Source organism: Dromaius novaehollandiae, chromosome 1, assembly GCF_036370855.1.
Source record: "Dromaius novaehollandiae isolate bDroNov1 chromosome 1, bDroNov1.hap1, whole genome shotgun sequence".
Classification (NCBI taxonomy): domain Eukaryota; kingdom Metazoa; phylum Chordata; class Aves; order Casuariiformes; family Dromaiidae; genus Dromaius; species Dromaius novaehollandiae.
The window spans coordinates 19,181,964-19,209,554 of NC_088098.1; the positions used below are offsets into that span (position 1 = coordinate 19,181,964).

Sequence of the window (27,591 nt, forward strand, 5' to 3'; positions counted from 1 at the left end):
GTGTGGTCATGGCGCTAACCTAAGAAAAACCCAAGCATCTAAAAAAGAACCTCAAGTCCGTATATATGATTAAAATCGCACTTTTTGTGCAATTTTGATTGTCCTTGTGTTCCCAGATGTCAGAGCATCCTTATTAGGTTACTTCAGAAGCTCTCTCATCACCATTCTCTTCAGAGGCACAGGGAGGGGCAGAAGAAGGGAAATGCCTCCCTTCTCACCTGAGGAAAGGCTTCCCCCTATGTGGGGAAAGGCTTCTCACCTTGCGTGAGGGTGATCTGTGTCCTTTTTCTCCATATGGGAATCGATAGTCAGAGGTTTGTGTTGGTGGGCAGTAAATTAAGCCAAATAAAATTCCCTGACTCTAAACTGTTTTGCCTGTGACATGGGAGCTCAGAGACACTTCTCTCTTGGGCCCAAAGGGGCTGCAGGCACCCAGAACCAAACCCAGGCTGAAAAGGGAGAGCATCACATCTGGAGTACAACAATGAGTTGACCCAGCACAAGCCCCTTTGGCAAGTAAGTAAGTTGCCTGGATGCAGTGAGACAGTGACTTTCCCCTACAGAGATGAGAAAATCCTGGAGAGCAAGAGAGGCCCACCTCCACCTCCTGCCTCCCACCAGCCCTGTAGAAGAAGGACTCATCTTGGCCTCCCTTTCCTCTGCACAGTGTGGCCTCAGCAGCTGGGGTGCCAGCACGAAGGAGCAAGCAGCTCCCAAGAATGCTGAGATTTGTGTCTGACACTTGAACAGGATGGCGGGGAAAGTGTGCGTGACTTCTGGCTGAGTCTCACCCTTCAAACACTGAACTGAGACACCAGGCCCAACTCAGCCATGACAGGGGAGCTGGGCTGTTGACACCCATCGGTGCTGAGGTCCTCGAGAAATTTCTCTCTTGGACTCAAGGGGGCTGTGGTCACCCAGCAGTGACACCCAGCCTGAAAAGGGATGGTCAAACACAGGGGGATGCTGAGGACATCCCCCTTCAGCAAGCGGAGACATTGGTGCTGCACTGGATCGGTTCGCCCCAGGATCCTGCCGAGCGAGCGCGAGTGAGCGTGAGTGCGAGGTGTGGAGGGTCGGACCTTGCAGAGGTGCGGGCGTCTGCACCTTCACTTTGGATCTGCAGCAGCTCTCTCAGAGCTGAACCCAGGAGCCGCCTTTGGTCTCTGCCCCCTTCATGCTGGGCTGCTGGGGCTGCAGGGTGCCCCGCGTGGGCCGTGTGCGTGGAGGGGGCGAGGGGCCTCTGGGAGCACAGAGGAGACGTGCTGCCTGCTCTGCGGGGTCACTTGCAGCTGAGGTGAGCTGGGCTGGGAGAAGCTGTGGCGAGTGGGCGCTGGGGTAGTGGGGGGCAGCACCAGGGGAAAAGCCTGCACAAAAGCCTGGGCACATGGCACCAGTCTGGGAGAAAGCAGGAATAGCAGCTGTGTAGCTGAGCCCTCCTAGGGGAGAGGCCAACAGTGCCTGAGGTGTTTCCTCTCAGCCAGAAAGCAGCAGCTTAGGCAGCTTCTTAACCTTCTTCAAGGTTTCTTTATCCATTTCCCGCCACAACTCTTTGCTCCCTGGCAATACCACAGCCCCACGCCAGCCTCCCGTCTCCCCAGGGTCAGGACTGACTGTGGTGTCCCTTTCCTTCCCAGAGCGTGGCAGCAGCTGCTGGGGCGCTTCCACGGGCGAGCAGCTCCTCCCCGGCAGCTCTCCCCAGCCCGCTGCAGCCACCACGGCCACAGCTGCCTCTTCAGCCACAGCTTGTCCCATCTGCCTGGACAGGCTGGACAACGCGGCGCTTGTGAACCCCTGCATGCACCAGTTCTGCTTTGGCTGTGTGCAGCGCTGGCGTGCGACCAAAGCTGAGTGCCCCCCTATGCAAACGGGGGATCCGATCCATCCTGCACTCGGTGACGGCAGACGACGACTTCCAGGAGCTCCCCGTCGGGCCTCCTGCAGGCGGCTCCGTCGCCAGCTTCCAGCCATGGGGAGCTCCTTTCTTCCCCAACTTGCGCTGGACACTTGCCCTGGCAGCCCCGCTGCGGCCAAGTCTCTCCCCTCCGCGGGTGCCATCCCCTCCTGAGGACGGCACCGGGCTGCCGGAGCCGTCGGGCTTGGCTGTGCCACGGCAGAGGGAGGCAGCGGGGCCAGGCCGAAGCAGGAGCCCGCTCTCCCGGAGGACGGCGGGTCCTGTGGGAGCCCCTTGGAGGCAGGCGCCGGAGCAGGAGCAGGGGCCGCGCTCCCACCGCCCTCGGCCCCACGCTGTGGGGCAGGTGCCGGCAGTGCCCGATGGTGACCACCTGCCAGAGCTCTCGGCGGCCTTTTTCTGCTGCAACCTGGCCGTGCTGCAGAGGCTGCTGCCTCGGCTGAAGCAGGAGCTGCGCCTCCTCTTCGGTGTCTGCCAGATGCTGGCCGCTGCGGTGGAGTTTGTTGTCGCCACGAACGTGTGGAGGTAGGACATGGGCAGCCCGGCCTTTGCGGATGACCTGAGGCCATTCTTGCTTGGGCGCACGGAGCAGGTCATCCGTGAATTCACCACCGAGGCCAGGCACGCCAGACCCGGGGGGGCCGTCGCTCCCCAGGCACCCAGGGACCCCCGTGCTCCCGCAGGCAGGCAGGGATGCCCTGCAGCCCCTTCCCGCCCGGACAGCCCTCCAGCTGCAGAGGGGTCACCAGCCCCTGCACAGGGCCCATCCCGGAGCAGGAGACCTCCAGGCCCTGGGCACGAGGAGCTCCCCCGGGCCACGCACACCCATGCCTCCGAGGCCATTGCAGCCCCAGCGTCTCCCCAGCAGTCGTGGGGAGGCTCTGCTGAGCAAGCCCCCTATGGGGGCAGGGGATGGCGGAGGCCACTGCAGGCAGTTGTCCCTGCTGTGACGACGGAGAGCCAGGAGGAAGAGCTGCAGGCAGTGGCCGGTGTTTCTGCAGAGGCCGGTGTCGGCAGCCCCTCTGCTCCTGGCAGAGCTGGGAGGGTATCGCTGGGGAGTCGCCAGCTCCCCCGAAAGTGGAGGGCGAGCACTGCCCAGGCTGATTCCCAGCCCAGGAAGAGGCAGTCATGGCGGCAGTGCTAGCAGCAACTGCGTGAGCAAAGTCTGCTTTGACTCCTCCAAATGAAGATGGGAGGTGTCTGGCACACAACACTTCTTTAGAAAATGCCTTGGCTTTAATAAATGTGTTTGCCCTTGAGAAGTACTCCCCTGTTGTGATTTGGGTGCAGTAAGAGGCCTTCACGCAGGTCTGGCAACTGTAGCAAACCCTGGGCCGGAGCCACTTTTGTGGCCCAGCAGCCAGAGCAGAGCGAGTCAGGAGCTCGCACGGCTTTGCAAATGCCTGTCGATGGGGAGCTGCTGCAAAGGCAGAACGCCGCCCTCTTCTGCCCTGGCTCAGCAGCGCCCCCCAGCATCTCTCGTGGTGGTGGTGAGGCTCAGGGTGTCAGTGGGGTGGCTGCTTGTGCCATAGGGCGCTCACTGGCTTGTGCTTTGTTCTCTTTCCCAAACCACTTCCTGCTGCCAGGAATGTGCTGCTCTGGGCTCTGCTCTCGTCTCATGGCAGAAAAGGCTTCCCCCCTCGCGTGAAAAAAGGCATCCCCCTAGCTTTAGGAAAGGCCTCCCTCTCACGTGGGGAAAGTTTTCCTCCTTGGGTGAGGAAAGGTGTCCCCCTCGCGTGGGGAAAGGCTTCCCGCCTTGAGGAAGCATTAATGCGTCCACCATACCCAGCAGCAGGAACAGCCGAGGTTCAGTCCAGCCTAGCACCACTGCCGATGCCATCATTTGTAATAAATTAGTAATGATAATGGCAACACAGAGAGTGCAAGAACTATGCCTTGTATGGATGATTTCAGTCTTTTAGTTAAGATACAAGCAAGGGCTTCTCAAGGCTGTTTTTCACCCTTTGCCTGCATGCAGTGCAGCCTGCTGGCTTTGGTTCTGGCAGAGCAATGCACTGCAATTCACTGGTGAGTGAAGTGACCCAAATATACATATTCATATTTTCACAGTCCATAAATCACCGTGGGATCTACTTTTTCTGGACAGGAAGTGCCAGATAAATCTGAGATATTAGCATTAGATTTGTGAAATGTCACTGCACACATCCTGAGTTTCATGCCCTTTGTACCAAATTGATACAGCAGATCAATTTGTATGTATTTGTTTATTTCTTGGGGTTGACAGATTTCTTAGTGCCCATTTTTCTGCCAACCAGGAAAAATATTTTAGGGAAAAATAACCTAAAGTTAATTGTAGTAATGCGTAAACTTCATTTTTTCATTTGATGATAGAAAATATTTGAGCCACATGGAAAAGGTGTTTTTCAGTATTTTCTCACCAACCTTCACTTGGTGTATTTGTTTATACCTCTGCAAAATGTTACCCAGTCAGAACTTTTCTTTCATTTAGCTTAGTAGGCAGTTTGAATACACCTTGCTACAGCTATAAATTACTGCACTAAGGTATCAGACAGTAAAACAGCAGGCACTGAATAAGGTTTCCACGTTGAAACCGCAGAGAGCCTTATATGGATGTGTGCAATTTATATATGCATGCCTATAAGTGACTATGAAAAGCATCAACCTTCACAGTAAGGACCTGACACTCTGACAGAGCCCTGGCCATACCAAATAGTGTGTGAACCCAGCTACACAGCTCCTGGATAATGAACAGCTTCATACAGGCAATGCTTGTTTTTTTTTAATGCAACATTGAATTTTCTGAGGAATTTAATTAAAAAAGTCAAAAGATGATAGGAAATTTCAACACAGAGTTTACTGTTGTTTCAAAAAGTAGGTAGAATGAAAACACATTTGAAACATTGTCAGCTAGTATTTGGCCCTGTCCTTTTTCCTCCTCCTTTTTTTTAAATAGACTCTTCATATATATATATACACACACACATATAAAAAACCCCAGAAAACCCAGTACTTCCAACCCTAATTAAAGGAGCTGCCTAGCTAAGCTCCAAAGCCACTGCTCTGCTATCACAAAGTAACCATTCCTTTTAACCACAGCCAATATACTCAATGTTACTGCTAGTTCTGCAACTGGTTTGTGGAACTGAATATTGGAATTACTTAACTTTCATACAGGCTGCTGTAAATCTATATATATTGTAGAAAAAATAATATAATCTCATTATCTACTAATATGTGAAATAGTTTTGTTATAGAGAGAGAGGCTATGGGAAGACAATTACTAGTATGAGTGCATTACTACAGTGTTTTCTATTCAGAAGTGGAAAATAAGAATTTAACTGTTTTGTGCCAGAAATAATACATCTTTTTACATCAGTAACCTTGGATAATGTATAATTAATATTGTCTGAACATATATTGCAGAAATGTTGTGTTTATAATATTTAAGTGCCTCCGGCTGTAGTTGCTGAACATACAGCTAAAACAGTGGGAGTTTAATATGGTACGACAGGGTCAGAAAAGCATTTATCAATTTAAAAGAGTTAGATCAATCAGAATTCATCAATGACACCCTCAGTTAAGATAGAAAAATACAGTATTGACTGCTAACACAGAGGCTGTGTTTCACCTTTTTATTCCTAGGAAGATTTCCAAGATAATATGGGTATTTTAAATGACTAGCTGAGCTTCCATCATATGATGGCAACTAATCAATAAATCATATGTCATTGTTGTGGCTTAGCATGTCAAATAGCTGCATTTCAATGTCTGTATTTACAGTTTTGAGCCATTTTTTTGTTGTACATTTCCAGCTCATTAACTCTGATTTAAAATTGGTTATTCTTGTGTCAATGAAATGGGAAGAAAAATCAAGTCTTATCTGTTTCTGCCAAAGGGAGGAGATAGAATGGGGTAATCAAGGAGAAACTTCAGTTACTTAACACTGCTTGCTACCCCATGTGGGTGAGAAATAAACATGCTGCTTTTTGTCAGACATGTTGGACATTCTGATGCTCATGGGAGATGGTAAAAGGATGAGTGTTTTTGAAAGCAGCTTTCGACATGCATAAATCATGAGGTTTGTGCTGAGGCCTGGAACATCCAACTCAGAAGATTTTGGTTAGATAACAGCGTGAAGATGAACTAACAGTTTCAAATACCTAGCCTCTCTGTGTTACTTTTGCCTACCGGAATGCTAGAGCAATCTTATTTTGCCATATGAATATTGACATATGTGAATAGGTGAAATTGGTGGTCAATGCACATCCAAATCTCTGATTTAAGAACAATAGCATACAGCTGAAATAACATCAATCTTTGTTACAATCTTCCGTTGTCATTAACCACATTTTGAGCACCTTTGCCACTGTGTCAGAATATCTGAAGAAATGATGATCAATCTTCTTGATGAAAGTTCTTTTGAAAGCTTGACTTGGACCTAGGCCATAACAAAAGAGTGTTTGTCCTAAAAGGGAAATGCTGCAAAGAACTGGCCAAAATGCAGTCACTGGCTTTTTTCTGCAGTAAACAACCCTCGTGCATCAGGATATTGCAAAATGTCTTCTTCAACAGCTTTCTCATTTGTATGACAGCAGTCTGCAAAATGCCTTCTTTCATCTTTTCATTTATTAGAAGACTTAGTAACTTTCTTCTGGTCAATGACTTGGGACATAATAACCCCCATGTTTATCACAGCCAGGTCAGATAACTGCAACTCACTCTGTCTGAAGTGAATTGTGAGGATGTTGTGTAGGTTTCAGCGGGTACAAAACACAGATGCTCTGTTTTCCAGTGGCTTTGGTTTATGTGTATATATGCATCAAATCTGTGCTCATATTCTTCCCTTGGCTCCAGTGTAAGAAGGCCTGGTCTTCACTTCCAAAACAATTAATACTTCAGACTGCAGCTATATTACATTCTGATAATTCTTGTAGAAACTCCCCTGGGACAATGCAGACAAGAAAGCATACTGTAAAATCTGCGAGAGCTGAACAAAATCCAGTCACATCAAATCCACTGTGGAAGTGTTTCGCACAGTGGCTCAGGCAAATCAGGAATTTGATGATCTTTTAGGTAATGCCGAAGATCCTTTCCCCTCAATTTCTTGAGGCCTTCTTGCCTTTACAGCGTAATACATTCCAGTTCAACTTTCTTCTATAAATCTGTAACAAAAATCCTTTTTTTAGGCAAAACTTGGGCCCTGAAAAGACAGAAGTGCCAGAGACATCCTAAAGTTCATACTGATATTAATTTTATGTAAACGATGATCTGATGCTGTAGCGTTGAATAAGACAGTAGAACCCATAAGTCACATAATCTTAACGTGAGACTTGCGCAGCTCACCCGGCTCTCCGCTGCTGGGCCTCTTTGCCACCTGTGCCTCTACACAGCCTGGATGGTGGATACAGCTAGCTGGACTGTGCTTTGACCAACCGACCAGCTGCCTGTGAGTTCCAGAGCAGGAGAAAAGGTCGTGATACCAAGCTACAGCCAGAGTTATGCCTCTTACCAAGGCTCCCCACACAAAGAGGCACTGTCAGGATGCAGAAGTCTAGCACCAGAGGCCCTCTGTACTACATAGCCTGTTGTGCTCAGAGTACAGCTATCATGAGAGTCCATGTATAGGAATTCACAGACTCAGAGGGCTGGAAATGACGTCCAGAGTATCTAGTACATCCCCCTGCCTTGGAGCAATGTCATCTACACCTGTAGGCAAATTTTGATATGTTTGTCTGTCTTCTTCTAGAAATCTCCAGTGATGGAGGTGGGACATTCTGCAGGCAATCTATCCACTGCTTAACTATTATTGTAGCCAGAAGCCTTTCCTAATATTCCATCTTAATCTTCTTTGCTGCAGATTAAACAATTTGCTTCTTACGCTATCTAACAAGGATGCTGAGAACAGGTAGGTCATTCCTTCCTCTTCACAAAAGCCCTTTGTGTATTTGAAGACTGTGATCATGTCTTCCTTCAGTCTTCATTTCTTTACACTCTTCCTCCCCATTCATTCAATCTTCTCATGCAGGCCAAGTTTTCAAGGTCTCTGATGATTTTCTGGACTTTGTCTAAGAGGCCGACTTCATTCTTGAAACACAGTTCTCAACACTGGCCATAGTCTTCCAGCTGAGGCCTTACCAACAAAGTGTAGAAAGATCACCTCAGGTGCTCTGCAAGTCATACTTCTGTTCTATGAAATTTGGGAAGTCTGAACTAAAAGGGCTATGGGGAAATTTCATATGCTGAAAGACATGTGCTGATAAGAGAAGGACAGAATCTTGCAGTAGACATTTTTGCTTATTTAACTATGGCAGTGCTTCTAGCAAAGGTATGATTAAATGACCAATGCCAAAGTAATAGCACCCTGAAGATGTTATTTAGTCTTGCTGGAATTGTTTTGTTTTGCATTTAGGCTGCTTTTGTCTGACTACGGAGGAAAAGTCTATAAAATTAAGTAATAAAATTAAGTAATAAAACTTAAATTTACTGAGGAAATAAGTGTCCAGGAGGATAAATTTCTCTGTCATTACAGAAACTAATCAAACATACATTTAGTGTTCATCCAGACAAAGCTAAACTCCTTTCACATGATGGAACTAAGCCAAGTCATGCCTAACTGATCTGTGACCAAGCTAAAATGTTGCAGTGCAACACCAATCCAGGGATGTGACTCCTGGACCAGCCGTCTCACGTCTAGAAGCTTGTAGCCTGGGTAGAGGAGCTGAGTCTGAAGTCATGTTCATGTAGACAAATGCTAAGGCAGCAGCTGGAGCTTGTAACAGGCAGCTCCCACCTCCAAAATCTTCACTTTACCTACACTGCAACTACCTTTGGCTTTTCTCCTGGTGGCACTTTCTACCTGCAGGTGAGCTCATGAACACTGAGAGTAGCAAATACTGACTAATGAACAACTTGTTCCCTGTTACGCTCTCCTTCACCTCTCAGGATGTCTTTGATAATTAATTTCTTCAGGTAGGGTTTTACATAACAGTTAAGCTGATCTAAGCTTCTCCTTCAGTGGCCGACCATCCTCTCCCATCCCCTTCCCTGCTCCTGATCACGTAATTCCCCAGCATCTCTTGGTCCAGCTCTGGTACACCTCTGATCCCATAGTGAGCCTGTTTTGGGAGCTAACCATCAGAAAATGACAAGGAAAAGTTTGTTTTCTTTTTTTTCTGCTTTCAGAATGCTTGCCAGTATTGCTCCCAGAGCTGGTTCACCATGAGGTCAGAACAGGGCCGGCAGTGGCATGAGGCCAGGAGCTGGATGCAGAGGGAGAAGTGGAACTATTGCTTTGGCTGCAGACCATTATGTCAACCACTAGATCAGATCCCTTCTTGCTGTTAGAGCATAAAAGAAGTCACAGGAAGCTGCTACCCAATGCTTCATTTGTGTTTGTCTCTTCTTCAATCTGTATTTCATTAGCAGCACTTGAGCTTCAAATCCTACATCCCTCTGAAGCTGTAGCTTCCCACCCTCTAGCCTCTCTGTGCTTGAAGTAGAGGGGAAGGCTACGAACCAGAATATTTCAAAAAAGGCAATGCAATTTTAATTCTTACTTTCCTCCAAGAAAATCTATCTTTCTATCTTTGATTGTCTGTTTTTATATTTTTGGTTAGAGTCCCCCACAGTCCAGTCCCAGAGCAAGGGTCAATAATACATCGGAAAATTTCCCATGTTAAGCTTTCTGCATGCTGGCTATGGTAGCGTGTAACAGTGCCATGTGTGGGGACACCTACTTCCATTCACCTCCCTTGTTTCCATGACTTGAGGAAGGATGGAGGCAGCAGGCAGGTCAGCAGAAACTGGAAATAATGGAACATGAGAAATGGCAAGAGACTTCTAATTGACAAGCAGGGCACTCGTAAGAGACAAATTTTAAAGCCTCATTTCAGTTTTCCATGTTGGGATCCTGTTAGGCTTCCTACAACAATGGCAAGCATGATATTAGCTAAGCAATATTACATGACTGAGAGCTGAATGTGGCTATATCAGACAGTAGAATCTCTCTCAAATGTTTAATTTCTGATACTCAGGAAATTTTGTTCTGGGCTTCTATCAGAATAGAAACCATCATTTGTATAAAATAAACAACCAAACGTTTGGCAAATACATTCTTTTAATTTTAGAAGTCGTAACTATTGGCAAATGTTGATACTTAATGGCAATCGCAGTGCACACATGTATGTTGTAGGTCTCCCAACATATCAGATTTGTGTTAAATATAACTTTTAAAGTAGATTTGCTCAGTGTTTAGAACTTTTGCCTTATTTATTCAATAAATCTCCAAAACTGTAGCAGATGGAGAAGGGGAAAGCATTGACCTCAGAAAGGGATAGTTTGATGAAATTTCAGCAGATGTGAGACTCCTGCATGTTATGGCTTCATATTCAAGATGGCTCCTCCTGTGCAGCATAGCACTGAGCTTATGTTAAGTAACGCTGCAGAGCACATTTGAATCTAGTTTGGCGGGGAAGGAGAGAAAGAAAAATAACTCCACCTACTGTATCTTCTCCTGAATCTTTTAGCAGTTTTTGTGGTTTTATAGACATGCATTCCTATTTTTCCCTTGGGTTCCTAAGGAAATAAGGCTTATGTAATGATGGTCTGGATTTTTATCTGTTCTGCCACACTAATTTGGAAGTATGAGGTAATTTCAGATTTCATAGATAGTAAATTTTGTGAAAATAGGTATTCAGGTAGAAGAAGCCCAAATTAATGTCCTCCTAAAGGAAAAATGTGATCCCAGTGAGGTTATTAACCATCAAAGAACTGTAATGGGAGAGAGATTTAGGTATGTTTCAGTCATGGGAAAGGGTTCAAATGGATGTCCTCAGAGCATTAGACATTGAGAAGGAGCCAAAGGATCAGTTACAAAGCTGACTGAATTTGGTAATTTTATTAACCTCCTTTCTGCATGAACTATCCAGGTAAGTGGGATGACTGTTGTGTGTATTACACAGGATGAAGGAGAGATTTTGCTTTGCTTTTACTATCCACAACAGATTAAAACCAAAATCTTGTTTCTTTCTGAAAGGTTTGAGATATCTGACCCAATGAGAACTGTGCATGTTTTGTCTCCTTTGGTGGCTGGTATAGGACTGTATTCAGGTCTTGATCTCACCAGCACTTACAGCATGTTATAACTCTATGCATTTTGATAGCCCAAATGGGAGTATTTTCATGGGTTTAAGACGAAGCATATGTGTAAGTGTTGGCAGGGTCAGTTCCCAGGAGCTCAGTGTTTCTATCAGCTAACAGGGCAGCTCCTTTAACTCAGGTGAGGGAGACATGGATATGTTATAGAAGGTTTAATTCATGCTGACAGCTAATGTTAGCAGTTAAGTTTTCACACTGTCTCTTTGTTTTCACATTGTGTTGTGCTGTATTACGAATACCTTCAACGTGGAGTACATGTGCAATTATGTGTGAAAGGAATATTCACTGTCCTTCCAAAATGTATACTGTAAAAGTCCACGACAGAAAACTAAATGAAAGGTTTTTTTACGCGTGAAAAACATATCAATCTGTGCTAACAGCTGATTTCGGCAGCTCTTCTGTCACACTCCTGTGGCCAGGAAAAGGAAGGTTCTTTCTTTGCTCCAAGCAAATTGCCCCCTAATGTTACTCTAAGGCAAAGTGAAGAGGAAATTAGTGTTTCTTCTCCTTGCATCATTTTGTTCCACTCAAAGGCTGTTAACAGCCAGTGAAAGCAGTTGTGCTCCTGTTGGCTAGCTTCTTTGTGTATTAGGCAGAGGGAAATGACAGCCTGCTGTAGAGGAAGGGCCCTATTCACCAGCAGTCATTGAAATTCCCTTACCCTGGCCCCGAACAACCAAGCAAAGAAACAACAGCAGGAGACAGTGCGAAGTGGTGGCAATGGAGGGGAACAGCCCTGGAACAATTCCTGTGAAAGCCTTCAGCTGAAATCAGCATGTGGCCCATGCAGCAGGGCAGCCTGGCCAGCCTAGCTCCAACAAGGTATTTACACCTTGCACAAAGTAAGAAGAGTGCTAAAAAACATGAGAGAATCATTAGACTTGTGCTTATTAACAACACAGTGTTTTATCTTTAAAGTGTTGCGCACAATTAACCAATATATTCAGCAAAAGCAGTAAATGGATAGCATTCATTATCACCCAGTCACTAACTTAAAAAAAGATTTGTGATGAGAAAAAGATGCACTTGAAGCCTTGGGAAGGAAGATTTTTAACCCGCTGTTTGAACAGGCACAACAGCATTTTGAACCACTTCATACTACCTTGTCCTTTCAGTCTCTGTTTCATCAGGCAAGAATTGCCTGCAGGGCTGAGAGGATATTTCAGTGTCCTCTTTATCACTTTGGTTTCTGCCCTTTAGGAACTAGAATGAAATCAGTTCACTTCATAGACAGACCTGATTACTCTTGGATGATAGTCATCACTTTCAATCACTAGCAGAAATGGTCCGAAACAAATATTTTATGTGAACATCCTCACTGAGTGTGCACCTGGCCTCTGGATAAAAAGGAAGCTGCACTGGAGCTGTGCTTGCTTTTGACTCTAAAACATGACACCTTCCCTAGGCTAGGAGAGGGTAGCTATTCAATAGCATTTGGATCAGTCCCTACCTCCTGGGTTGAATTTAAACCACTGACAGCTGCAAGAAATCTATAGCCAGTCCCCTGAGGCAGCCAGATTCCAGCTAATTTTTGATTAGCTACAGAAATAACACACGAAGTTAGACATTCCTACATGTTCTCACACAATAATACATAGATTAGCAGATGAAATCAGTCCTAGAAAGAAGATTTAGATCATAGAGAGCTCTTCTAACATAAAATAGTAAGGCAGTGCTGTTAGTTTTCTACCAGTATTGTCATTATTGAATAATAAACCTTTTCAAAGTGATCTTGCCATTCATAGAACATCGTCACTTTAGTCTGGACGTACAAGTACCAATTCCAAGAAATATTGGCAATCTCTTTCATTAAGGCTGTTTTTTTCCTCTCTCTCTCCCTCCCTACATCACTCCTTTTTTTTTTTCCTCCCTGAAGAAAGCATTTCACAAAGGCAGCAAGAGAAAAAGTCTGTTAAACTCCAGGTCAACAAGAAGGTCTCATTTCTGTTAGATTTGTTGGAATCCTTTAGATTTTTTTTCAGAAGTAGCTTTCTGACGCTGCCTACTTCTGTAGAATCTTTGTAATTTTAGATCATTTGAAATGCACTCTGAGCAATCCTTTGGATGCTTTTACTTTAGTAAATTCAAAAGAAAATCTACTCTTTATAAACATCACTGGCTCCAGTAAAAATGGAGCTTGAACACACGTACTGAAGTTCTTCCTTCTGCTTCTATTTAGTTTTACGTGTGATAGCTAGATTATTTAGTTGTAGTTCAGCTAAGACTTTATGATACCAGCCTGATAAATAGAAGAAGGCACTGATAAATTTATGTTTTTATTAAACTATCGAAGTGTCAAAGGCTACAGTATTGCAATACTGTGAATCAAAATGCTAAGAATTGAGGAAATGTAAAAAATAATTAAAAAAAAGGTCTTTGATAGTACACACTTTCATCAAATTTGTACTAGACAGTAACCTGGCAATACAGAGAGAACTCACGAGGTTGAAAAGCAGGTCCACGCTGTGCCACGGCTTCCTGTGCTGCCTTAAATCACCATTATCAACTACATCCTCAAAACAGCTGCTGGTTTGCAATGCTTTACTGTTTGTATGCCCTAATGAGAAAGCGCTGGTCAATCCTGGACTGCTACAGAGCCCTTGGTGCTTCAACAGTTTGGCTGAAGAGTCCCAAGCTGGGCACCCAGGCCTGTTTGAAATAACTCACAACGGAATGGGCTGTCTTTGTTGCATGCATCCATGATGATGGGAGCTGCACCTGTAGCTAGGCAAAACGTACCAGTGTGGCTTATTTAATATGGTAACCATAAGATTTTACATTTCCTTCCAACTGTGACTAAATATTCCAATCTTACCACGTTGCAAATACCAACATACTACTTAAGAAAATAAAAGCATTCATGGGTCACAACACCTTGCTTTTCAAACTTTTTTTTTATAGCTGTGATTTCACAAAAACATCCTCTGTTGGCTTAGAAATGAATCCACAGAATATCACAAGGCCAAAATACCATCTCTTTGCAGCTCAGGAGGAATAACTCCTATAGTCAGATTTGCAGCTATTGATTCTAAAGGGCATGGCAACAGGACCATGACATTTATGCTCTTAAATTGTATAGCAGCCCATATAGGGATTAAGGGCCCAGCTGCTGTTTCTGAACAGACAAAACTCTTGAACTACCAGCATTCAGCCTTACTTTGTAGTGTAGACACAACTAAAGATCTTGGCAATTCAGAACAGATGTGTGTACTTTCCCCGTCTCTATTCTTACACAAAGTCACGTGGCTGAAGGGAGCTTCTTGGATAAGACCAGGGTGGGACATGCCCTGCAGCCTGCAGGCTGCCAGGCTAGGGTAGGGAGGAGAATGGTTGTTACTGAGACAGCCCTTTAGGCAAAGTGCTTAGGACTCAACACAGAAAAAAAGTGTAAAGGATCCAGAGTGAGCTTTCTAGCAGGCCTGTTGCCAGACCGCTTTGTCTCTTGGTTGTGGAATCATTCTGGATGTGCCTGTGAAGTGAAAATGTTGAACTGAAATGTCACTTCTTCTCCATGGGCACCTGCTCTCCCATAGTGTACTGATAATTGTTCTCGGATTCCCTTTCTTTTCTAGTGGAGGCAAACTAGCTTTGTGCAAAGGGGATGCCAAGATGCTCTGCACATTAACTCTGTTGGTACTACGGAAAATAGGAATAATCATTAGTCTTCGTCCCACTAGGATTCAGTCAAGCTTGTCACAGCAAGGCAGAATTGAAGTGTCTTGCTTGTCTTCAGTCATTGCTTTGCCCTGTTCTGCATGCCCCCTCACCTGCATGGTGGTGGCATGGTAGACCTCCATCACCGTGCATCACCATAGTAGCTTCTTCCCTAGAAACCTGGAAGATCCAGTACCTCCACCTGACTCCAGATTGGATTGTGATGGGCAGAACCAGTATGCAAACAACAAGCTCGTTGTCAGTGGCAAAGCATATGCCTCCAGCTATGGCTGATGGTGCTGTATTTTCCCATCGGGTTCTGGACTTCATAGCAAAAGCAAAATCCAATACAGAGGTATGATGTGATACATAATATTTAAGAAGTTTCCAGTTATAGCAAATATCCAAAGAGACAGGGGAGACAGATCCTGAACTTGCATTTAAAGGAAACAAGGATCAGATGGGGAAAATGACCTTTGGCTAAAGTAAGAAGGAAGGACTGGAGAAATTGCCTGTTGACTAGCAGTGGAAAGGCCAAAGACTGCAGCACACACACATGATATCTGGCTAACAGTATCTACTGTTACAAAACCTTTTTTTTTTCTGAGTTGATTAAGAGCCTGCTGAATAACATTTCTCTGATCCAGACATCTGCATTATGTGGCTTCAGTGTTTTTGATCTAGCACTTAAGATATCTGAAACTGGATTTGTGAGTGAACAAGGGTCCCAAACAGGCAGTTAAAAAGCACATGATCAAGGCTCCAGTTGTCCTGTAGTGTGACTAGCAATTGAGTTTTCACTTAGTTCTCCTTCAGGCAAACAGGCGCTTTAATTCCTGTGGATTTCACAGGAAGATTCACAGATCTGCCCTTAATATTTTGCTTCATCAGATTGTTGTTAAAAAATATCAGGGACTTGAATCTTCTGCCTGGAGATATTTTTGTTTGCTTTATGGAGGATCAGCCCTTACAGTGAAATTTTGAATAACAATTGTTTCTGCAACTCAAAACTGTATTTTGCATGTTCCTTTAGAGTTAGCCTTGTAGTGCTCACAAATCTGTCCATTACACAGTACTGTTTTATCCTACCTCAGAGTTCTTGATTAGTGTGGAAGAAGTGAGATGAATTTCTTGGACAGAGACTTTTAGGTTTTGAGAAAGCCACTTCAGTCATGATCTAATTGCACTATTTCAGCAGAGCTGACATTTAGAATATATGATAATTTTACAACTGCAGACAACCACTGTTTCAAGGATGATCTCATAGAAGCTAAATCAAGGATTATCTAGAGTGAAGTAAAAAGCATTGAATTATTGTCAAAAAAAATTAAATAGATTAATATTCAGGGGAAATAATTGTGATTTGCTTATGCAGGAGTTTGAGATACAATGGCATTCAAAATATGCATGTGGTCAACCAGCCAGAAAGCTTTCACTTCCCAGAATTTCAAGTCTTCTTTATTCTCCTGACAAAAAATTATTGACTATAAGAGAGTTCTGTTTGTTTTTGATGTTGAAGACTGCATATTGGAAGAAATGTCTCATGGATTAATATTAATAAATTCCTCTCTCAAGAGATAACCAGCTTCAAAATCCCAACCACCTATACTGCTTTGAATAAGAGTAGCTTTTCACATGAGAAAGTTGCAAGTGCAGACCACCGCGAGTTCTCTGCCTGGAAGACAAGCTTACATGGAATGGAAACGGCAAACAAAATGTAGCAGTCAGCAGCTGTTTCCTTGCTCCTCCAAAGGTTAGCATGATAACAGTACAGTAAAATAAAATAACATAACCCAAAACAGCAATTTTTTCAGCTTGGTTTTCAGCCAAATCATATGCCAGTGAGGATAGATCTCTGCCTCCCGAAGGCATTGCCCTCCCTCTGCCTTCCTAGCAGACAGTTCTCCTGGCAGTTCCACTGTGTGCTTAACCAGGGGAAGGAAAAGCTGAACTACTTAGGTGCAGTGTTCATAGCGTCTTGCCATAATGTCTATTTGTTACTCCTTTATAGCAACATAGTTAAGGAACATGTGTGCTTATTTTGACTGTAAAAACAACTTTCTATTCCTCTTTCTTATGTGGCATCATAGAATTATGATGTATTTGACAAATGCAGGCATTGTCCTTGCTTGAAGAATTTGAAATGTAAAAAGAAAATAAGCCAAAGCAAATAAATATAAGGCGAAAGAGAAGACAACAGAACAGCAGAGAGAGGAAAAGATAAGTGATTGTTCGGAGAGGTAAGGTTTACAGGGATATTAAGGAAGAGAATTTGGAGGACGAAGAAAGGGTAATTATTCAATTGCAGGGATGCGAATAGACTAGGAAAATAGTGAAGCACAACCAATAAAGCAAAAACTGTAAGAAGAGCAGAGAAATCAGGAATGGAAAATAAACACAGCTGCAGGCAGTTTCATATATATTCAGTTTAAAGAACAATTTCATGGAGCAAAACTTGGTGTTTAGACTGAGGAGGAAAGATGTAAACACTGACCTGAAAGAGTTAGGAAACTAGTCTCAGCTTCAGCCAGAGTCAGTAAACTTTCAAGCTTAATTGCTGGACATGAATTAGGGACAGGAGTAAGTGCTGAAACTAGCTGGGTCATTTGGAAAAATTTTGGTGCTGTGGCTGAGTGCATTACAACGCCAGCCTGCACTGTATTCCCACGCAACCTCAGACAACATGACTTTGGACACGTTGCATTTTTTCCCTGTGCTTCTGTTCTCCAGCTGCTTCCTTACCCCAGTGTCATTATGAATAACAGCACAGTGGAGGGGGCCAAAAACCAGTGTGAATAGATATGCTAATATCTGAGACTAGGTAATTAGAGGCCTCACAAGAGCCAGATGGGACATATTCTGATGTATAGTTCAATATTGTGCAATCCCAGTTCTGCATAGCAGGGTTGCTGTCAGTCAGGAAGGAGGCTTATTGGCAAAGTCACAAGTGTGAAGGTGGCAGCACATTCAGCCCAGCTTCGCTGTGTCTCTCTTTATCTGTGTCTTTTTAATTTGAAGGGAGTTGCTTATGATTAATAACACCCAAACTAATACATAAACTAAAATGCAGAATTATATTTGCATAACCATGGAGGAATGCAAAGGCTCTGAGCATTTCTACTGCACTTTGGATAAGAGGTAGAAGTTATGGAGGATCACTGTGTTTCAGGGTTTCTTGTAGGCCTCTCTGGCATCACTTTAAAAACACTGCTCCCTTTTTGGATACTTCATTTTAGGTGTACATCTGCAATGCATCATTGTAGTCTTTTGTTGTAGACAAAGACAAAAAAAATCCTTTAAAGCAGGAGCAGTTGGAGCTATATACTATCTTGATTTTATTATAGCTTTTCATACAGCCCCACATGACATTCTCATAAGCAAACTTGAGATATATGGTAATTTCATCTGAACTACAAGGTGAATGCACAATGGTTGAAAAATTCTGCTTTGAGCAATTTAAAGTTTTACAGAATGCCAAGAAATACAGAACATTTATTGTCGTGAGAAAGTTCTTATGCAGCCACAGCTTTATTAATCAATATACTTAGAAGGAAGAGGATGATTAATGAAGATGTAGTTCCATTATTTAAGGGGAAGTAAGCAACTAATAGACAAAATAGGAGAAAGACTGAAACATTCAGTGCTTTTCTTTGTCTCTACCACAGGAAAAAAACCTACTTGTGACCACAAATAATTATTGGCTATGAAACAAAGAAAAGCTAAGGACAGTGAATAGGGAAAGAATGTGTTTAAAATAATATTTATAAAGTAGTGTACCAGAAAGATACTGAAACAAGTTTTTAAACAATAGTTTGGGGGTGCCTAGATTTGTAAGAAACTGCCAATATGTGTTTATCAACAATCAAATAATGTCAAATCAATCAGATTTCTTTCCTTGACAGGCTAACGAGCTTAGTACATAAAGGGAAATAGGAATTATATACTATGTCTTGATCTTAGAATAAGCTTTGGTACAGAATCATGTGACTGACCATCCAGGGAAACAGGATGGAGACAGAGTTACGTAACGGGCTGAAAAACTGCATTCAGAGAAGATATCAATGATTCCTTCTCAAGCTGGAAGGCAATAATTTTTCTAGTTCTAGTACTGTCTTCTACTTTCATCAGCAGTAACTGATGAAGTAGAGATGAAACGTATATAGATGAGAATGTGATGAGAAGGGTTACAGGCCCTATGGAAGACAAGATCAAAACTCAAGATGACTTTGATAAACAGGAGACATGATCCAAAATCAGCAAAATGAAATTCAATGAAGAGAAGGAAAAAGTGCTATGATTAGGGAGCAACAGTTATTTCACAAAAACAAGACAGAAAGAGCAGCCGTAATTAGCAAGGGTGTAATTGCAAGCATTAATTAATAAGGGTGTTGTATTTTATTCTTGAACAATAGGTGTTGTCATCTGAGGCAGCACGTGCAGTTTGGGTCCCACACTTTAAATTAGGATAACTAAAGAAAGTTCAGAGAGGAACTACAAAAGAAGTTTAGAAAACATGGTCTAGACTGTAAATTTGGGAGAACTGTTTTCTAGTTCTGAAGAAAGTAAACTGTGAGGATATGATAACCATCTATTCATATATTGATACCAGTAGATTTTTCTACAAAGCAAAATACCAATCAGTTGTTTTCCATTTTTGCTAAGGCTGGGGCAAGCAGTAATGCATTTCATTTATATTAGAAAGACTTAGTTATTTAGTAGAGACAGTTTGGGCTATTTGCTGTCCTATTTGTTATTAGGATAGTAAACTTTGGAACAGATTACTGGGAAGTTATAGAATTGCCATTGTTAAGGAATTAAAGAAATGTCCATCATGCATGTTCAAATTACTGCTGATCTTCTTTCAGCGCAAGCAAATGGACTAGAGACAGGCATGCCCAGAAAGTATTTCTGAATCACCTGGGGGTGCCTCTCTTCAGAAACTATAGAGGTAGTATTATGCAATATATAGGCTTCAATCTGAAGTCTTGACTGTGTGCGGGATGAAGCAGCATAAAAATGCAGCCAAGGATCTCCTGGCTGAACGCTCGCCAGATTGCTATCCAGACATGGAGACGTAAGGGGCTTTGAGCCTCTCCTGTCTGCGGAGGCCCAGGCTGAGTTTTCAGTCTTAGGCTCCCTTAGGACCCACACCGTGAGCTGAAGTGCTTCTGAGAGTCCTGGCTGCTCTGACAAACACCCGCATGCCCACACACTCAGCAAAGGATAGGTCTTTTGGTTTACTATCATGTCTTTTCAAGAGACTTGCAAAATACATGAGCAAACAAGTTTTGCACAATATTTCTAGGCATCCTATTATTTTTAGTCAGAGTGGAAAATGTGAGATTACACCCCACTACCAACAAACCAGCAGGCTCCCAAGGTGCACTTAGCCACTGTTTGGGAACCTGGGAGGGCTCATTAACCCTTTGACACCAGGGGGCAAATGTGGCACCTGACTATTTAGTCAGCCCCAGTGAGGTGTTCATAGACCTCTGCCGGGCAACTTCTTGCTGAAATCCCCTTCTCTTTGCTCTCTTGAGCAGCAGCTAGTTTATTGTGGAGGGTTATTACATTTCAGTGGGAGAGCACTTAAGCTAATTGCTTGGTATTGTTAGTCCTGTGCCAGCATTTCTCTGGAGTTTTAGTTCAAAGGCCTGTGTTGCAATCAAAATACTTTGCTGTTTGACATAGATATACCCAGAGTTCATCAGCTCGAAGAGAATGACTGCATTGTGTGGACAGGGCGCACAGATATTGTCAAGGGAGCAGGTAACCAAGAGTAAAATCTGAGTGTAAGATTTCCTGTTGAGGTTCCAGAGGATGAACAGTCTTGAATAATTGAGAGTCCTTTTTACTGCAGCTGTTGCTGTTTCTAAAGGCCATCAAAGATGTACCTTCTCATCACCAAAATTTACTTTATTGCTCAATTTCACTTCTTGATAAATGCAGTGGGGATATTTATATCCAGTTCACTTCTTCAGCTTGATAAGCCATACAGGAGCAGTGAACTTCAGGCTGTTTCATTTGATAGAAATCCCAGCCTAGTATAAAAAGAAAAATATCCACAAAACATAGTCTTATTGCTATTTACAACACATGCTACAGCATTTTTACTGTGAAATATTGTGACATCTATCAACAGAGGTTAGTGCAGACAATTTCTTGGGAAAGTGTGTGACGAGGATGAAATTCACAGTCAGTATAAGGAGGGGGTATGGTGGAATAATGGCTTTCTAGAGAGACCATAGACCATGAATCTTCATAGGGAAAACAATGACAGAATAATGAAAAGCATATGTTTTCCTGATTTTCCCCTCTATTCAAATACAAATAAATTATGTGTTGTTTTTTTCTAAAGCATTGCTTTAATGTAGACCATACTGTATAAGTATATTCAGTACATTCAGGATATTTCTATGTATGTATACACACGCACTTCAGTACGTGTTGGTGACACCCTCTTCCACCCAGGTGGAATCTGAAGTGCTTTGCAAGCTTTAAAACAGATCAGGGGAGCCTTTCTGCTGGTATGTGTAATTGCTTTGCCCATTTCTACAGGGAAGCTGTTTAGTGTGCAGCTATTCTACACAGCAGTTTAGAACAGCAGAGCCAAATGAAATTATGGTGGGAGTTTTCAGCAGACAAGCTGTAATTATCCAGTTTGGAATTTGACCAGAGTGAAATAGAAGCTTGATTACCAATAAACATACTTGAGGTAGCATGTTTTTGAAGTTTTTGAACAAAGAAGCTTGTCTGGATGGTGAAAATGCAAGACGGGAGTCATGTAATCCAGGTTGCTCTGGCATAAATTCAGCATGCTATATTGTAAATTTTTTAAGCTGTCCTTCCCCCTGATTTTCCATCAAAAAGGAACAGTTGTATGGGACCTTACCATGACTTGCTCTCTTCCTTTTTATTCCATGTCACCTCAGGAATGATGTTGGGGTTGGCAGAAGTCTCTCAGACTCCTTTAGTTTCTGTTGTTCAGTGTTCACTGCATGCTCATCTGTGACTTCAGAATGGCCTTGCCTGTGTAGGGGAAAATTCGTTACCATGGCTGGGACAATTGTGTGAGAGTTTGTCTGGAGCGACTCCACCCTGTGGAATTATTCATAATTTTAGTAATTATTTCATTTTCACAGGATGAATCAATGTATATGTATGTACCTGACATGTGGCAAGGCAGCAATGACTGAACATTGTTATGTTCAGGGTTCATCTCAGTTACTGGCTCTCCTGTAAGGGATATGCAGGGACTAATTCTACCACAAGTTTCATGACATGTGAAAGTGGCAATACTAGGTGGATGAATGGCCATTAGGATATGCAGAGATGAAAAATGGAAAATATGAAAGAGTGAAGAGCATGTAGAGCCAAACCCAGTAAACCCTCAGGCTCAACTCCTGGGTGTAATTTGAAAAACCTCTGAAACTCAGTGGAGCAGCCTCACTAATGCTGAAGCATATGAAACTATACTTAGTATAATTAAGGTCTGTGACAAGAATCATATGCTTATTCAAACTATCAGTATTCATTGAGAACCTTGCCAACCTAGAAGGTTCTTTCTTCTTCAGAGAGGATCTTTGTCGATGCCATTCTCAGCCTGAAATCTCTTAGGCGACAGGTTCAGGGGATATCAGAGACAGGCAGCAACTCTCTATCATGGACTGGGCTGCAGTCAGGAACTGAACAGAAGTTCTTTGTGTTGTACCTCCAAAGTACTGGGATTTTTTCAAATGACCTAGAGAAAAGCATAAATTATAGCCATGGTCTTTATGGAAATGAGTCAGAAACACTCCTAACTAGATGGAGCAAATTTACATCTTTTGTGAAAGAGAATGAAAACAACCTTATGATACTGGAGCCACACAACTCAGAATGCTCTTAAATTCTTGCAGTCATCCAAAAACATGCCATACATACTTTCACATAAAAAAATAGACATTTAATCTTTCCCTCTTGCATTGCTTCATTTTTCCTGATGTTTCACAAAGTGGCTGTTTTCATTAATGAAAAAATATGTATTTATCACTCAGTTCAGCACAGTGTCATTCTTCCTTTGCATTGCTTCCAAACTAGTAGTTCTGCATTCTTTCAGTGGGATGTTGTATCAGGTCATACTCTGATCTTGATCACTCTGTTAGACCTCTGAAGCAATGTTACTGGCTACAGCCTGGCTCCACAGATAATTCGGATGCACTGTGCTTCTAAATTTTAAATATGACCATGCAGATTCAGATATCTTATCTGGTTATTTAAAGGAACTAAACTGCTTGCATTTGGTGACTACAGTAGCTCATTGAAATATTAGCTGAGGTAACAGGCTTGAAGACTGGGCTTTGCATAGTTGAGCACTAATTTACATTGCCACATATCTCACCATCTTTTTGGGTGGCATGACAATGGATGACCACCCTGACTGGTTTTAAAGCATTTTAAGACCTGTGTTCCTGATATAATTTTGTGTATATTTACAGCACAACTGAGTTTCTGATTTGCTTCACTCAATAACTGTATTATTGCTGCAGTAATAGACTATCCTGTACAAAGGAACACACAGTACAGAGACTTCAGTTGCTCGTTGCTATATTCCAGTCATAAAAAGTGCTGCTTATTTAGCTAGGCGATAAATACATTAACTGAAAATATTTACAAAGACTTGCTTGTGCAGATGGCCCAAGACAATAAGATAAGGATATTTTCTTCCTATGTGAGGAGCTCGTGTTTATCATGTACTTGTATGGCAGGTGTTTACCCTGTTTACTTTCAGTGTGGACATTTAGATCGCCAAGTTAGGGGCCTAGACTTGATTTTGTCTCATCTGATTTAGGCACTTGATTAAGCTGGATAAATCAGAAACCAGAGCTGCCCTATTTTCCTTAAGTGATCAATGGAGAGAGACATTTCCAAGAAGACAGCTCAGTCCCTTGCAATCCAAATTGTCTTCTGGAGATGCCTAATTATCCAGTGATCAGGGTTATTCAATAAAGTGCCTAAAATCAGGTGGGATGAATCTGTGTTACCCCATAGAGTAGCCTGTCTTTGTCCACTGACTATAAATGGAGAATGTTTCCTATCTTACTCATCCAAAGAAGTTGCATGAATAGTTCTCTCTCCAGGTCACAACTAGTAATAGGGAAATTGTTTTGAGCGTGATCCTTACCTCTAAGGTGTTTGTCTTAAAGGAAGAAAAATATGATGGACTTTGGTCCAGTATAACTATCTGGTCCCAATTCTGACCATTTGCTAAAAGCAGCTTCATACAGCTCAGAAGAGGTGTTTGTGAAAAAGCTGCTCTTAAACAACATTTCTGTGATTCAGGTTCATCTGCTCAGGTCAGCTTTCCTACTGCAACCCAGTATAGCCAGAGGGAGAGATGGAGAGGTAGGAAATGCTATTTTCCAATACTTTAAAATTACCTACATAGGAGGCCCTGTGGGATAGGAAGTTTAAAGAAGTTTCATGTTTCTGAGCATCCAGCCATTTATTTCCAAAGTATATATGACTGCAAAATATTATTAGGTACATTAAAGGCTGAAATAGGCCACAGAGTTCTCAGCACTATATTATTTCTGCTAGATCAAGTGCTCTTTTATAGGGGTTGGATGGCAAGGGCACTTTCAATGATGCAGGGTTTAAAATCCAACCATGTCTAGATCATTTTGCAGTTTCATTATGGCCTTAAGTAGATGTACTGAATATGAATATAATGATTCTATGACTTCCATCACTACATAATTTTGGACAAATTATCCATATTCTGCCCGTGATATTTTTTCAAGAATAGCATGAGTTTCACAGCATTCCTATCCTTTTTTAAACACACCCATAAAAGCTCAATAAACCAGCTGTATGGCATAGTATGTCTCCTATTCTAAACTCTGTTTTGGAGGTTATAGATATTTGGAGAGGTTATATATGCAACTGAATGCCATTCTGTCATTAAATTCAGTTTGATACCTTTTTTCTCTTTTGTTTCTTATAGATTTTCTATGGAGTTGATGATAACTTTCAAATAAAAGCTCATTTTCCCTTAATATGGGGGAAAGTCCTGAGAAGACTATTTATAATACAATTTACAAATATATTTATTTAGTCTTTATTAGGGCTTAGAGGAATGATACTTCTAATCAGTGCTTTCTATCTGATGGTCTGCAGACCAAATCTGGTCTGTAGGATGCTTCCATCTGCATAGAGAAGATGGAGAACAACTGTTCTCTTTACAGAACAGTGGAATCTTTTCATTCCCATTTTTCTGGAGCTTGGAAAAAGCACTACCCCCTACCACATACATTCTACTCTAGTTATTTATAAATATGCCTCCTGGTGACAAAAGAAACTACAAGCCAGCTACAATACAGTTAAAAGGGCTTGAAAACTGTGGGCATGGGATTTAGCTCTCTTCCTCCTTACTCATGTAATGGGCTGAAACTGAAGTTGAAAGAAATGAAAGCCAGGACTGTGCAAGAACTGAATGCAGACAGTGACTCAAAAGGGAAATGTATTAGGCTGATGGTTTGTTTTGACAGCTTTCCAGGTAAAATTTGGGTCTGATAGGGATTGCAAGAACATTGACTCTCTGTTCCTTGTGCTATCTTGAAAAGATTGTCAAAGAAAGCATTAGCATACAAAACTCCCTCATAAACAAAGACTGTTAAATATCTAGAAATCATCATTTATTTAAGTTAAATTTAATTCAGAGACCACTTCTGGTCTTCTACTTCTGTGTTGGGTAATGATTAGCAATCTGGCAGGGATGCATGAGGAAGCACTGTACTAACCATGCTGAATACAGCCAACAAACCACTGTAGTTCACAGAAACCTATGTTCAGTGTCATGCAAGCTGATACTGATTTAACCTCCCTTATCTTAACATTTTTCACAATCACATTAGAACATGATAGCATCAAGAATGCACAAACATCTACAACCTTTTTAACTCCTTCAAATCACTTTACAAACCTATTCTCATTAGATTTTTTTTCACAGTACTAATTGTCTGGAACTATTTTAATAGTTTCAATGTATTCTATGTCCCAGTTACTAAAAGGCTCATAAGGGTATGTTGATCTCAAGGTGTTAGTGCTTATGAAAGATAGTGGTTTGATTGTTCTGAAAATGAAGCCTTTTATTATCTCTGAGCAAGAATAGCAGATAACTATGGTGTTTTGATGTACCAAAGTACTCGGACCCTGACCTGAAATGAGGTTCAAATTCATTCTTCCATGAAGCTTTTATGACTGACCTCTAGCTGCCAAATATGTGGTTTTTGTAATGTGGACACCTGTCAGGAGTAAATGGCTTGAGACTACCACTGTATTTCACATAAGTGACTAAGAAGCTCCTCAAAAACAGCAGCATTTGGTCTTTATTAACATGCAAGGAATAACAAATGAGTGACCTGGAAGAGACAAAATCCATGCCAAAAAAGAGAACAGAACCACACCACCTTTTATGCTGTGACTTCTCTTTTGTAATACTGAATATTAGGAATAATGTTCTTGCTCTAGGGCTCTCCTTGCAATAAATGTCTTTGTGATTACAGGACAGAGGAATCAGAAGCAAATCCGCAAGACATGCAATTGAAGAATGACTTTTTCCTACTCAATTTCTTAAAGAATTCCAGATCTTCATCAACATTCTGCTAATGCAGTCCGAGAAAAACTGACTTCTGTGCTCTGAGCATCTGAGCAAGAATTGTCATTAAAATTATTTGTCATCATTGGTGTTACTTTCTAAGTGAACTCCACAGTGCTAATCTACCCCTCAAAGAGAAGCTGCTGTTTATTATAGAAAAAAAAGACAATAAACCAATTGTAGTATTGGATTATGAATCTCTGTTGAGCATGTACTGTTTGATATGTTTAAATGTTTGCTTATTGTTTGCTTTATCTAGCGTTTATATTATGCAGGGTACATGCAATCACCACGATCTAGGCAGCACTCAGAACAAACAGTAAATAGTCAGATCCAAGTAACTGGCAGTCTTCTCTTGAAAAATGAAGAATTTTCCCATATTGCACATCCTTTGGCAAAGAACTCTGGATGTGGATCACCAGCAACAGCAAGAGGGAGAATCTGCCTTAATTTTTTTCTAGTTATAGAATCTATAGTACTGAGGTGCTCCAAAGGCCTTGGGACCAAGACAACAGCAGTCATAGCCTGGTAATCAGTATAGGCACCCGAATGCCTCTAACCAGCTGGAAACATGCTGCCTTTCACTGGTTAGTCTGCTTAATGGCTCCCTTCTTCAGTCTCTTCAGTTCTCATCTTCCTCCCACTCTGTTCTTCCAGCCCCTTTGCTTTTCTCTTTGCTGTTTTTTTCAACCTATGCTGGCCTTCCTCTCCCAGTTTCAACTGGGGGCTTGTATTCCCCATTTTTCCCGAGCTGCCTTTCCTTCTTTCTGTCTGCTGCCAACAGCTATGCTCAGTCCTTCCCTGGACTGCCTATTTTTTCAGGCATTCCTTGCTGATCGCAAATCTGCCATCGTGCTTTTGGCAGTTTATGCATTCTTAGTTTTTTTGATCTCCCCTCTGCTCACAATTAAAAAAACAAAAAAAAGAGGAGCAAAGAAATTAACAACTATAGCTTATTCTTATTCATTTCTGTTTGTGTTTCTATACTTTTTATTTCGGTCCTCTGTTTTTTAGCATAAAGGAAGAGCTGCATCCAAGACTCATAAAATGTTATATTTTAGCATTAAATCACTCAAAAAGGTAGTTGTTGCTCTTTATAATTTTCTGACATTCATAGAATATCTTAAACAGAACTTCCCACTCCTTTCCACTAGTGGATTCCCTTCCATCTTAAATTACATCTGCTTACTTCCCAGGCAAATAAATTGTACTGACAGTGGATGAAGGTCCTAAGTGAATAACTTTTTGG

At 42.2% G+C, this 27,591-nt stretch overlaps 1 long non-coding RNA gene across 1 annotated transcript in view; it reads left to right on the forward strand.

Moving 5' to 3' along the window:
• Positions 1-26,532, forward strand: part of LOC135327502 (uncharacterized) — a 30,853-nt gene extending 4,321 nt beyond the window's left edge. The window contains exon 2 of the long non-coding RNA XR_010387696.1: positions 26,251-26,532. This is a non-coding gene — a long non-coding RNA (uncharacterized LOC135327502). The remainder of the gene's footprint in view (positions 1-26,250) is intronic.
• Positions 26,533-27,591: the final 1,059 nt, after the last annotated feature.